This window comes from Salmo salar, chromosome ssa04 (assembly GCF_905237065.1).
Source record: "Salmo salar chromosome ssa04, Ssal_v3.1, whole genome shotgun sequence".
Classification (NCBI taxonomy): domain Eukaryota; kingdom Metazoa; phylum Chordata; class Actinopteri; order Salmoniformes; family Salmonidae; genus Salmo; species Salmo salar.
Window position 1 is genome coordinate 49,170,325 of NC_059445.1, and position 13,112 is coordinate 49,183,436.

Genomic DNA, 13,112 nt, shown 5'->3' on the forward strand with positions numbered 1-13,112 from the left:
TTCCCAGAGTTTTCCCCGCACTCCCAGTAAGGTGCTAGTCTATTCAGGCGCGGCTGGAAGTTTATGGACCGTGCACACCCTAGACAGTCGACCACTTGGGTCGGGCCTGGTTAGGGAAGTTACAGCGCCACTGGTTATGGTGATGCGGGGGGGTCATGAGGAGCGTATCAGCTTCTTCCTCATTGACTCCCCGGCATTTCCGGTGGTACTGGGAATTCCCTGGCTAGCCATTCACAATCCCAACATTTCGTGGAGACAGAGGGCTCTTAAGGGGTGGTCGAGGGAGTGCTCGGGCAGGTGTATAGGGGTTTCCATCGGTGCTACTATGGTGGAGAGTCCAGACCAAGTCTCTCCCGTGCACATTCCCTCAGAGTATGCCGATTTGGCTATCTCAATTACCACCTCATCGACGAGGAGATTGTGCGATAAACCTCCAGGTTAACGCTGCATATCCCAGGAGTCACGTGTATCCTCTGTCTCAGGAGGAGACTCAGGCTATGGAGACATACGTCACTGAGTCCTTGAGGCAGGGATACATTCGGCCATCCAAATCACCTGTCTCCTCAAGTTTCTTTTTTTGTGAAGAGGAAGGAGGGAGGTTTGCGTCCGTGCATTGACCATAGAGGTCTAAATGCCATCATGGTGGTTTTCAGTTACCAGTTACCCCTCATCGCTACGGCGGTGGAGTCATTTCACATGGCGCGCTTCTTCACAAAATTGGATCTCAGGACCGCGTACAATTTGGTCCGAATCTGAGATGGGGACGAGTGGAAAACCGCATTTAGTACTACATCTGGCCATTATGAGTACCTCGTCATTCCGTATGGGTTAAAGAATGCTCCAGCCATCTTCCAATCCTTTGTGGATGAGATTCTCCGGGACCTGCTTGGTCAGGGTGTGGTGGTGTACATCGACGACATTCTGATCTACTCCGCCACACGCGCCGAGCATGTGTCTCTGGTGCGTAAGGTGCTTGGGCGACTGGTGGAGCATGACTTGTACGTCAAGGCTGAGAAGTGTGAGTTCTCCAAACGAGCCGTCTCTTTTCTGGGGTATCGCACTTCCACATCCGGAGTGGTGATGGAATGTGACCGCATTTCGGCCGTGCGTAATTGGCCGACTCCGACCACGGTTAAGGAGGTGCAGCGGTTCTTAGGGTTTGCCAATTACTACCGGAGGTTTATCCGGGGCTTTGGGCAGGTGGCGGCTCCCATTACCTCACTGGTGAAGGGGGGCCCGGTGCGGCTGCAGTGGTCGGCAGAGGCGAACAGAGCCTTTTGTCGGCTTAAGGCCCTGTTTACCGACGCTCCGGTGCTGGCTCACCCGGACCCCTCTTTGCCATTCATAGTGGAGGTAGACGCGTCCGAGCCAGGGGTTGGAGCTGTGCTGTCACAGCGTTCGAGCGCGCCCCCCAAGCTTCGCCCCTGTGCTTTCTTTTCAAAGAAGCTGAGTCCGGCGGAGCGAAACTATGATGTGGGGGACAGGGAGTTGCTAGCTGTGGTCAGAGCCCTGAAGGTGTGGAGACATTGGGTAGAGGGGGCGAAACACCCTTTCCTCATCTGGACTGATCACCGTAATCTGGAGTACATCAGGGCGGCGACGAGACTGAACCCACGCCAGCTATGTTTTTTACTAGATTCCAGTTTACTATCTCGTACCTCCCAGGTTCCCGGAACGTCGAGGCTGACACACTGTCTTGCCTCCACGACGCCGAGAAGCGGTCCATCGACCCCACTCCCATACTTCCAGCCTCCTGTCTGGTGGCACCGGTGGTCTGGGAGGTGGATGCGGACATCGAGCGGGCAGTGCGGTCAGAACCCACTCCCCCTCAGTGTCCCACAGGGTGGAAGTACGTTCCGCTCGGTGTCCGCGATCGCCTGATCCGGTGGGCGCACACGCTACCCTCCTCGGGTCATCCTGGGGTTGAGCAGACAGTTTGGGGTCTTAGAGAGAGGTACTGGTGGCGGACGTGAGGCTCTATGTCTCTTCCTGTTCAGTGTGCGCCCAGTGTAAGGCGCCTAGACACCTGCCTAGAGGGAAATTACAGCCCCTCCCCGTTCCACAGCGGCCATGGTCCCACCTGTCGGTGGATTTCCTCACGGATCTCCCACCATCTCAGGGGAACACCACGATCCTGGTCGTTATGGATCGGTTCTCTAAGTTCTGCCGTCTACTCCCTTTGCCCGGTCTTCCTACGGCCCTACAGACCGGAGGCCCTACTTACGCATGTCTTTCGGCACTACGGGGTGCCTGAGGACATCGTCTCTGATCGAGGTCCCCAGTTCACATCCCGAGTGTGGAGGGCGTTTATGGAGTGACTGGGGGTTTCGGTCAGTTTGACCTCGGGTTTTCACCCCGAGAGTAATGGGCAGGTGGAGAGAATTAACCAGGATGTGGGCAGGTTTCTGCGGTCCTATTGCCGGGACCGGCCGGGAGAGTGGGCGAGGTTTGTACCGTGGGCCGAGATGGCGCAGAACTCTCTTCGCCACTCCTCCACTAACCTGTCGCCCTTTCAGACGGTGTTGGGGTACCAGCCGGTTCTGGTGCCCTGGCATCAGAGCCAGACTGAAGCTCCTGGGTACAGCGCTCTAAGGAGACCTGGAGTGCCTCCAGGAATCCCTTAAACAGGCTGTGGGACGGCACAAGGAGAGCGCTGACCGCCGCCGCAGTGAGGCCCCCATGTTCACTCCGGGGGACAGGGTCTGGCTCTCGACTCGGAACCTGCCCCTCCGCCTGCCCTGCCGGAAGTTGGGTCCGCGATTTGTGGGGCCGTTCAAAGTCCTGAGGAGAATAAACGAGGTGTGTTATAGGTTGCAACTCCCTTCGTATTACCGTAGGTACGTCCAGCCGGCCGGCCAGATAGCTAGTTCCTGCCGTCCGGGTCGGCCAGACACCTAGTTCTGACCAGATAGCTAGGTCCGTCCGGCCGGCCGGCCAGATAGCTAGGTCCTGCCGGCCGGCATGCCGGAAAGCTAGGTCCGGCTGGCCGGGCATATAGAGGTCAGACACCTAGTTCCGGCTGGCCGGTCAGCTACACATCGAGGTCCAGCATATCAGAAATCTAGGTCCGGCCGGCCGGCTAGATAGCAAGGTCTGGCTAGGTAAGGGATACACGTATTTGATCTTCAGATAATGTTATCCTGTTGCAAAATGACTATTTTGTTAGATAATCACAGAATAGTTTATCTGTGTTAGCTTAGCTTGTAGCTAGTTTGTGTTCAGGTGAGGTTGCACTGCTGTTTTCCGGTGAACAAACAGCGGTTCCTTGATGTAAAATATTATCACATAATTTGATTTATTTTGTCAGGTATGCTGACAACACTCACATTGATCTAGAAAGCACAGCAGACCTGGTCAGATGTCAGATACTTGACAGATCAGGATAACTTCACAGTGGCGACCTGGTTTTGCTTTCTCGAACAGCGCTCGTGAGGTAGGAATCGCCATAGTGTCCTAATTCTATGTGAATCGCTTTGTTAAATTGTTTCAATATTCAAATGTTACATTATGTCACATGACAGGTTGGCGGCTGTATTGTTTGCAATCGTTGTCACAAATAATACTCACACAATCAACAATGTAGGGTGATTGCAGGGCCGGAGGCAGAAATAATCAGCTGGATGGGCATTTGATTTCCATAGGGGGGAACGTTTTTTTCATGGGGCCTCTTATTTGTACACTGCACAATAAAAAAATAAAAATAAACTAGAACCGCCCCTTCAAGCTAATTCTAACAGTGTAATTAATACATGTGATATTTGCTAAAGCAAAAATAACTATTTGGTTGTGTTTGTGAAGGTCTTAGGTAACAGTAGAATACGATTTTTTACACAAATAACACAAAAGCATTTTTATTAGTTTACATTACTGTAAGATATGTAAAAACAAAAACACAAATTAAAGTGTTCAATACATTTTAGTGCCTATTGTTAATACTATCAAACAGAAAGCATATGTGTTGAAACACCAACCACCAAGACATATGGTCAGCAAGATGCTCGGGCAAATGATGAAAACATCAGTAGCCTAAACATCATTACAGTATAAGTGCCAAGTGTGCTTGATTAATAGTGAAAAACATCACAAAAGCAATAATGGCATTATAATGAATATAAGTGTCAATATGACACGACAGCAGTTATTGTCAGATTGTGTCTTCACGCAATGGTATCAGTTGGAGCATGAGCATGTTACAAAGAACAAAATCTGGTGAGTGCATTGCTGATGTTGTTTTTTGCTTTATATGTAGGGCCTGCTCTCTCTTTTGAATAAAAGTGTGTGCTAAATGGCGTATACTATCCAGTGATTACATTTTGTGTTTATAATCCTGATAATCCAAACGGTGCCACAGTTTAATTTGTTGGTGGCACAAGGAGTGCGCACCGTTATGTCTTTTTTGTGCTAAGGCCTCGGAGGTGTATTTTATTTATTTATTTTTATTTAACCTTTATTTAACTAGGCAAGTCAATTAAGAACAAATTCTTATTTACAATGATGGCCTACCCCGGCCAAATCACGTCCGGATGTGATACAGCCTGGATAGGTTTAGGCTGAGGCTCAGAATCAGAAAAATAATCATCAGAGATATGATTATTAAGTATTCAGACCCCTTCCCTTTTTCCACATTTTGTTACGTTACAGCCTTATTCTAAAATGGATTAAATAAATAAAAATACTCATCAATCTACACACAATACCCCATAATGACAAAGCGAAAACAGATTTTTAGATTTTTGCAAATATATTAAAAATGAAAAAACATACCTTATTTACATATGTATTGAGACTTGATGAAAACCTGTTCCAGAGCACTCAGGACCTCAGACTGGGGTAAAGGTTCACCTTCCAACAGGACAATGACCCTAAGAACACATCCAAGACAACGCAGGAGTGGCTTCGGGACAAGTCTCTGAATGTCCTTGAGGGGCCCCGCCAAAGCCTGGACTTGAACCCGATTGAAAATTTCTGGAGAGACCTGAAAATAGCTATGCTGCGACACTCCCCATCCAACCTGACAGAGCTTGAGAGGATCTGCAGAGAAAAATGGGAGAAACTCCACAAATACAGGTGTGCCAAGCTTATTGCATCATACCCAAGAAGACTCGAGGCTGTAATCGCTGCCAAAGGTGCTTCAACAAAGTATTGAGTAAAAAGAGATTGAATACTTATGTAAATGTGATTTTTAAAAACCTGTTTTTCCTTTGTCATTATGGGGTATTGTGTGTATATTTATGAGGGGGAAAAAACGATTTAATCCATTTTAGAAGAAGGCTGTAATGCACTGTGCCTTCAGAAAGTATTCACACCATTTTAAGTTTTCCACATTTTGTTGTGTTACAGCCTGAATTTAAAATGTTGATTTTGTGTCACTGATCTACACACAATACCCCATAATGTCAAAGTGGAATTTTTGAAATTAACAAACAATTCAAAGCCTTTGTTATGGCAAGCCTAAATAAATTCAGGAATAAATATGTGCTTAACAAAGTTGCATGGACTCATTCCATGTTCAATAATAGTGGTTAACATGATTTTAGAAGGACTACCCCATCTCTGTACCCCACACATACACATATCTGTAAGGTCCCTCAATTGAATAGTGTATTTTAAGCACAGATTCACCCACAATGACAAGGAAGGTTTTTGAAAGAACATTTAAAAAAGTAAATGCTGAATATCCCTTTGAGCATGGTGAAGTTATTAATTAGGCATGGTATGGTGTATCAATACACCCAGTCACTAAAAAGGTACAGGCATCCTTCCTAACTCAGTTGTCGGAGAGGAAGGAAACTGCTAAGGGATTTCACCATGAGGTTAATGGGGTTTTTAAAACAGTTACAGAGTTTAATAGTTGTGATATGATAACTGAGGATGGATCAACAACATTGTTGTTACTCCATAATACTAACCTAAATGACAGAGGGAAAAGGAAGTGTCACGCCCTGACCATAGAGAGCCTTTTATTCTCTATGTTGGTTAGGTCGGGGTGTGACTAGGGTGGTTATCTAGGTTGTTTTATGTCTATGTTGGCCTGGTATGGTTCCCAATCAGAGGCAGCTGTTTATCGTTGTCTCTGATTGGGGATCATATTTAGGCAGCCATTTCCCCACTGGTTTTTGGGGGATCTTGTTTTGAGTTAGTGCACGTAGCACCGCCGATGTTACGGTTAGTTTTTTGTTTCCTTTTGTTTTGTAAGTTTCACAAAATAAATATGTGGAACTCAGAGCACGCTGCGCCTTGGTCTGTCTCTCTACACAACCGTAACAGGAAGCCTTTACAGAAGGAAAATATTCCAAAACATGCATCCTGTTTGCAACAAGGCACTTAAGTAATACTGCAAAAAATGTGGCAAAGAAATTAACTTTTTGTCCTGAATACAAAGCGTTATGTTTGGGGCAAATCCAACACAACACATCACTGAGTACCACTTCATATTTTCAAGTATAGTGGTGGCTACATCATGTTATGGGTAGGCTTGTCATCGGTACGGAGTATGGAGTTTTTTAGGATAAAAATAAACGGAATACAGCTATAAGCACAGGCAAAATCCTAGAGGAAAACCTGTTTGTCTGTTTTCCAACAGACACTGGGAGACGAATTTACCTTTCAGCAGGATAATAACCTAAAACACAAGGCCAAATCCACACTGCAGTTGCTTACCAAGACGACATTGAATGTTCTAGTTCTAGCCTAGTTACAGTTTTGACTTAAATTAGCTTGAAAATCTATGACAATTCAGGTGTGCAAAGCTGTTAGAGACTTATCCAATGACACTGATATAATCACCACCAAAGGTGCTTCTATAAAGTATTGCTTCAATGGTGTGAATACTTATGCAAATTAGATATTTCATTTTCAATACATTTGCTAAAATTTCTAAAAACATGTGAACACTTTGTCATTTTGGGGTATTGTGTGTAGATGGGTGGGGAACAATCTATTTTATCCATTTTGAATTCAGGCTCTACACAAAAAATGTGGAATAAGTCAAGGGGTACGAATACTATATTTATATTCCAGATTCTGACATTTCTCATTCTAATATTTCTATAATTCTTTATTCCTTTCTTTTTATTTTTGGGATTTGTATGTATATTTTTTATTGAACCTTTATTTAACTAGGCAAGTCAGTTAAGAACAAATTCTTATTTACAATGACGGCCGACCCCAGCCAAACCTGGACGACGCTGGGCCAATTGTGCGCCACCCTATGGGACTCCCAATCACAGCCGGATGTGATTCAGCCTGGTATTACTGTACTTTTGGAGCTAAGAACATAAGCATTTCACTACACCCATGATAACATCTGCAAAATATGTGTACATGACCAATAAAATGTCATTCATTTATAACCACATCATAACACTTTTCCTATGATTTGTGAGACTTGTGCACTCAACTCAATATACTATATTAAGAGGGTCAACACGTTCTGTCTGTTCTCTAGTCGTCACAGCATCTCCTCTCCCCCATCTATACACAAGGGCCTCTCAAGAGAGACATTTTGTTATTAACATCACTCTAGAGTAATTTTTATAGCATATGGTTGCATCCCAGCCTTTCACTGTGATGCCATTAAGTTGTGTTGAGGGGTAGGGTGGGTACAATAAACAGGTGGCATGTGTGCGTTTCGGTTGTGACGCAATAGGGCTCAAAGCAATCGTAGACTATACTTCTCTTTTCAATTCTATGATCTATACATTCAGTCCCAGAACATGAATTGTGAGCTTGGTCATCATTGCTGTGTTCTTTTGTTGTGTAGACGTTTGAAGGATTTCTAGAGGAAGACAAACCGAAGAGCTTGTGGCCAGCACCCTCTGCAGACATGAGCTGGATCCTTGCCCAGATCAAGCACTTTGCACTAGAGTCTGGGTCAGTTAACACATTAATTGGTATTGTAGTGATTATGTCAACTCGACAAACTGCATCAGATTGTATTTAACAAATAATAATTGTATTGAAATGGAAAAGCTCCAGGCCCTCATTGTTCTTTTTCCCACATAGTGAAATACTAATATATGCATTGATGGAGGATGGAGTCATGGTTCCAACCATTGAACAGCTGGAGTCACTTAGTGTTGACCCCTCAGGTAAGACTGGGATTAGGTTGTTTTCCCCCAATAAAGTTCTTAAAATAAATCTGTGTAAATTCTATGATTAATTTATTGATTAATGGATGTTGTAGTAATACTGGGGTCATGTCAACAATAGTTTAAGCCATACACACTTACCTTACTAAGAGAAGAATGCCTTAGTTTTTTAAGAAAATGCCTACCCCACTGCTCCCGGCCTTCCTCGAGTCGTCCTGCATTTCTGGCTGCCCCTCCTGAAGGCTCTCAACTCTCAGCTCTTTATTCACCTCCTCCTGGAGAAACTGTTTGTGGAGCTGCAGCAGCTCTCTGAAGAAGTCCAGAAACACAGACCCTTCTATATTGCTGGGTGGATCTCTGAGGGCATCCTCTGCAACGCCAACTGTACAATCATGTTCTACCACAATAATAAACTAACTCCATTTAAAGACAAAACAGTGCCAGATTTACCTGATAACATTATGAATCAAAAAGCCAAAGGAATGCCAGACTGGAGGACAAGATCTTCATGAATCGTATCCAGCTGAGGTGGCAGCAACTCCTTGCAGCATGTCTGAACGCTCCGTGTGGCCATGTCTCACCTGCTCCAGCAGCAACTGACTTAATTATGTACACATATCACTTATTGTATTCTCTACTGCGCTGTACCAGTTTATGAAAAATATTTTCTGCCATTATGTTTGAAAATGACTTACTGTTTGAACTTCTGGTATCCTGGTGGACATGGAGCACCTGATGCCTTTGGACACCTGACAGAAGCTACTCAGACTGAGTAGTATCTACACCCAGGGAGCAGACTCAGGGTATGATCCTTCCATCAGCCTAGCCTAGCTGTATCTCAGCCTGGCCTAGCTGTATCTCAGCCTGGCCTAGCTGTATCTCAGCCTGGCCTAGCTGTATCTCAGCCTAGCTGTATCTACACCCTGAAGAGCCTGCATGAGAGGCTGCGGCTGCAGTCCAGACACCAGGTTCACATGATGTGTCCAGGCACCGTGTCTGACCCATGCAAGGCCCAGCCAGAGAGGATGGAGGACGTCCAAGAGTACTTGAGCCCATTTGTCCTGGCCGAGAGGGCCGCGGAACTCAGGGGTTCTCCCTGGAAACTTTGCAAAGGTCAGTTCAGTTGTCATGCCAATTTGCAGAACATGAATGTGATTGGATATTCTGATTCCATGTTATTTCATTATATCTAGATAGGATTGTATTAATAAGCAATAATCAACTGACAATGCATTTTGTGTTCTCCCCTCTTTAGACAAAGTCCAGTGAAAGAACACTTGTGAAAGTCCCAGGCCAGTCCGAGGACCCTTCTTGCCTGATGGTGAATAACTTCTCTACCATGACCGTGTTTGACCATCAGGTGGAGATTACCAGTCAGCACAATGCACATGCAGGCTAAGAAACAACAAAACAATATCAGTTATACTCTAAATCAGTTGGCTTCCATAGAAATATAACTTGAAACATAGATGGGTTGGTTGTTTAACAACAAAAACATTGCGTGCTTCCATGGGGCAAAACAGATGAGGTTGGCTGGCTTACATTGTTGACAACATGTAAGCTATAGTTCATCTCCACAGTTTATTGAAAACAAATACATTTGCACAATGACCACTTGTCTCTCAAATATACCGCTCAAAAAAATAAAGGGAACACTAAAATAACACATCCTAGATCTGAATGAATGAAAAAATCTTATTAAATACTTTTTTCTTTACAGAGTTGAATGTGCTGACAACAAAATCACACAAAAATAATCAATGGAAATCCAATTTATCAACCCATGGAGGTCTGGATTTGGAGTCACACTCAAAATTAAAGTGGAAAACCACACTACAGGCTGATCCAACTTTGATGTAATGTCCTTAAAACAAGTCAAAATGAGGCTCAGTAGTGTGTGTGGCCTCCACGTGCCTGTATGACCTCCCTACAATGCCTGGGCATGCTCTTGATGAGGTGGCGGATGGTCTCCTGAGGGATCTCCTCCCAGAACTGGACTAAAGCATCCGCCAACTCCTGGACAGTCTGTGGTGCAACGTGGCGTTGGTGGATTGAGCGACACATGATGTCCCAGATGTGCTCAATTGGATTCAGGTCTGGGGAACGGGTGGGCCAGTCCATAGCATCAATGCCTTCCTCTTGCAGGAACTGCTGACACACTCCAGCCACATGAGGTCTTGCATTAGGAGGAACCCAGGGCCAACCGCACCAGCATATGGTCTCACAAGGGGTCTGAGGATCTCATCTCGGTACCTAATGGCAGTCAGGCTACCTCTGGCGAGCACATGGAGGGCTGTGCGGCCCCCCAAAGAAATGCCACCCCACACCATGACTGACCCACCGCCAAACCGGTCATGCTGGAGGATGTTGCAGGCAGCAGAACATTCTCCACGGCATCTCCAGACTCTGTCACATCTGTCACGTGCTCAGTGTGAACCTGCTTTCATCTGTGAAGAGCACAGGGCACCAGTGGCGAATTTGCCAATCTTGGTGTTCTCTGGCAAATGCCAAACGTCTTGCACGGTGTTGGGCTGTAAGCACAACCCCCACCTGTGGATGTCGGGCCCTCATACCACCCTCATGGAGTCTGTTTCTGACCGTTTGAGCAGACACATGCACATTTGTGGCCTGCTGGAGGTCATTTTGCAGGGCTCTGGCAGTGCTCCTCCTGCTCCTCCTTGCACAAAGGCAGAGGTAGCGGTCCTGCTGCTGGGTTGTTGCCCTCCTACGGCCTCCTCCACGTCTCCTGATGTACTGGCCTCCTGGTAGCGCCTCCATGCACTGGACACTACGCTGACAGACACAGCAAACATTCTTGCCACAGCTCGCATTGATGTGCCATCCTGGATGAGCTGCACTACCTGAGCCACTTGTGTGGGTTGTAGACTCCGTCTCATGCTACCACTAGAGTGAAAGCACCGCCAGCATTCAAAAGTGACCAAAACATCAGCCAGGAAGCATAGGAACTGAGAAGTGGTCTGTGGTTACCACCTGCAGAACCACTCCTTTATTGGGGGTGTCTTGTTAATTGCCTATAATTTCCACCTGTTGTCTATTCCATTTGCACAACAGCATGTGAAATGTATTGTCAATCAGTGTTGCTTCCTAAGTGGACAGTTTGATTTCACAGAAGTGTGATTGACTTGGCGTTACATTGTGTTGTTTAAGTGTTCCCTTTATTTTTTTGAGCAGTGTACATCGTTGTTGGTTCGCTAGCTAGCGAATTTTAACATTGACATGAAATCACTCAACACCTCAAAACAAGACATGGTAATAATAAGATGAAACAAGCTGAAACGAGTCACTTACGATTGCACACATTGCAGTTTTTTGTCATTATTGCTATCAATCTGGCCAGTCAAATCACAGCCAGCTGACCTCTGCCCCATGGAAGCACGCACATCGTTTGTGACGTTTTCAACCAACCCATCTATGAGTAAGCAATAGATCAATGCAAACATTAGGTTCCCCTCATCGCTTTTATGCCACTAATATGTATCAGAATTACAATTGACAAATTCTTATGAATTATAGTCAGTCAGAACACAGTTTATTTTAATCTAGTGGCATATAAATCAAAGTTAATTTGTCATAAGCACAGGATACAGAGTAGTGTACACAGCACACTACTTTGCAGACACGAGCTGGATACTTGCAAGCTCTCCTCAGTGATTATACAATGGTGACTATTTTCAGCAGCCATCCTGCAACCCTCTGCTGGCCCTTGGATGAGGGACTGCTGTAGAATATCAAAATGCTGTTAAAAATGTGACATCTGAAAGAAGATGAAATGCTTGATAGGGCCAACAAAATAACACTGTATAAACATAGTTTTGCTTTATTTGAGGAAACAAACACTCTTGGTCATAGAGACTTACATTTTGTTTGAGCCAACAGACCCAAAGAGTTCAGTGTTTTTGTCTTTTTGTAATTGTTTTCTTACTTAAAACAATTTTAAAGCAATGCGTTTCATTCAACATAGAATAGAACAAACTACTGCAGCTCATAACACATGACCTAGTTGTCAACTCACTCTTATAACCCTTTTACATTGCAAAACCACAATACAAGACAGTTCAATTTAGCTTTAGGACATGAGACCTGAACTAATTCACAAATCTGACTTTAAGCGCATTTATCATTTATAGTAATAGCACACATCAATAATATTGTTTCTGAAGTAATTCGTAGTAAATCTCATAGTACCTGAGAATTGCTATTGTGGTGTATAAGAGAATTTACAATTTCAGGTGAGCTGGTCTATTTAGAACATTGATTCAAGGTTAATCTACACATTGAAAATATCTGTAGCTTTTCAACCCTATCTGCTGTGTTCAATTCCAACAATAAAATCAACCGCAAGCCTAGTTGCTGAGACCACCAATATGAAGATAAAGAAGAGTGAAATCAGTCATCACAAACATTGGCCTATCTTTTAAATTCAAATGTAAAATGCTCAGGGCTAAAATAACATTTCTCATTTGAAACATATTATAACTAAAACCAATATAATCTCACATGCTTTAAAATACTTGAGGCTAGATCAAGTGCCATTTGTGAGAATGACAGATTTACCAAAGTAAACCATAAATCAATAAAGATATAATCTTGTTACCAAAAAAAGGTTATTCATCAAATCCCTTTCCACACGTTTTACCCTTGTCCAATCAGAGGTAATACAAATTACCTATCTCATAAATACTCACTTAATCATACTGACACACAGTCACTTGACTTTACTGTGTCAGTAGACTAAGAGTTGAATGTAGTATTATCTGGGTAAAATCCTTTTTTCTTTATAGAATTTAACAAATAACCCCCGAAGTTTCGTAACCCAAGCAATTATGACTGGCATTTCAATCTATTCAGTTTTCTGTGAAGCAACTAAAATGTAACCAGATTTGGCATGTTTTTCATTGTCAACATGTCAATACGGATGGTATCAATGCAGGAAAAGAGCAGAAAATATATATTTTTATCATGCTGCTTGGGTTACAACACAGCAAAAAACTTTAATAGCAC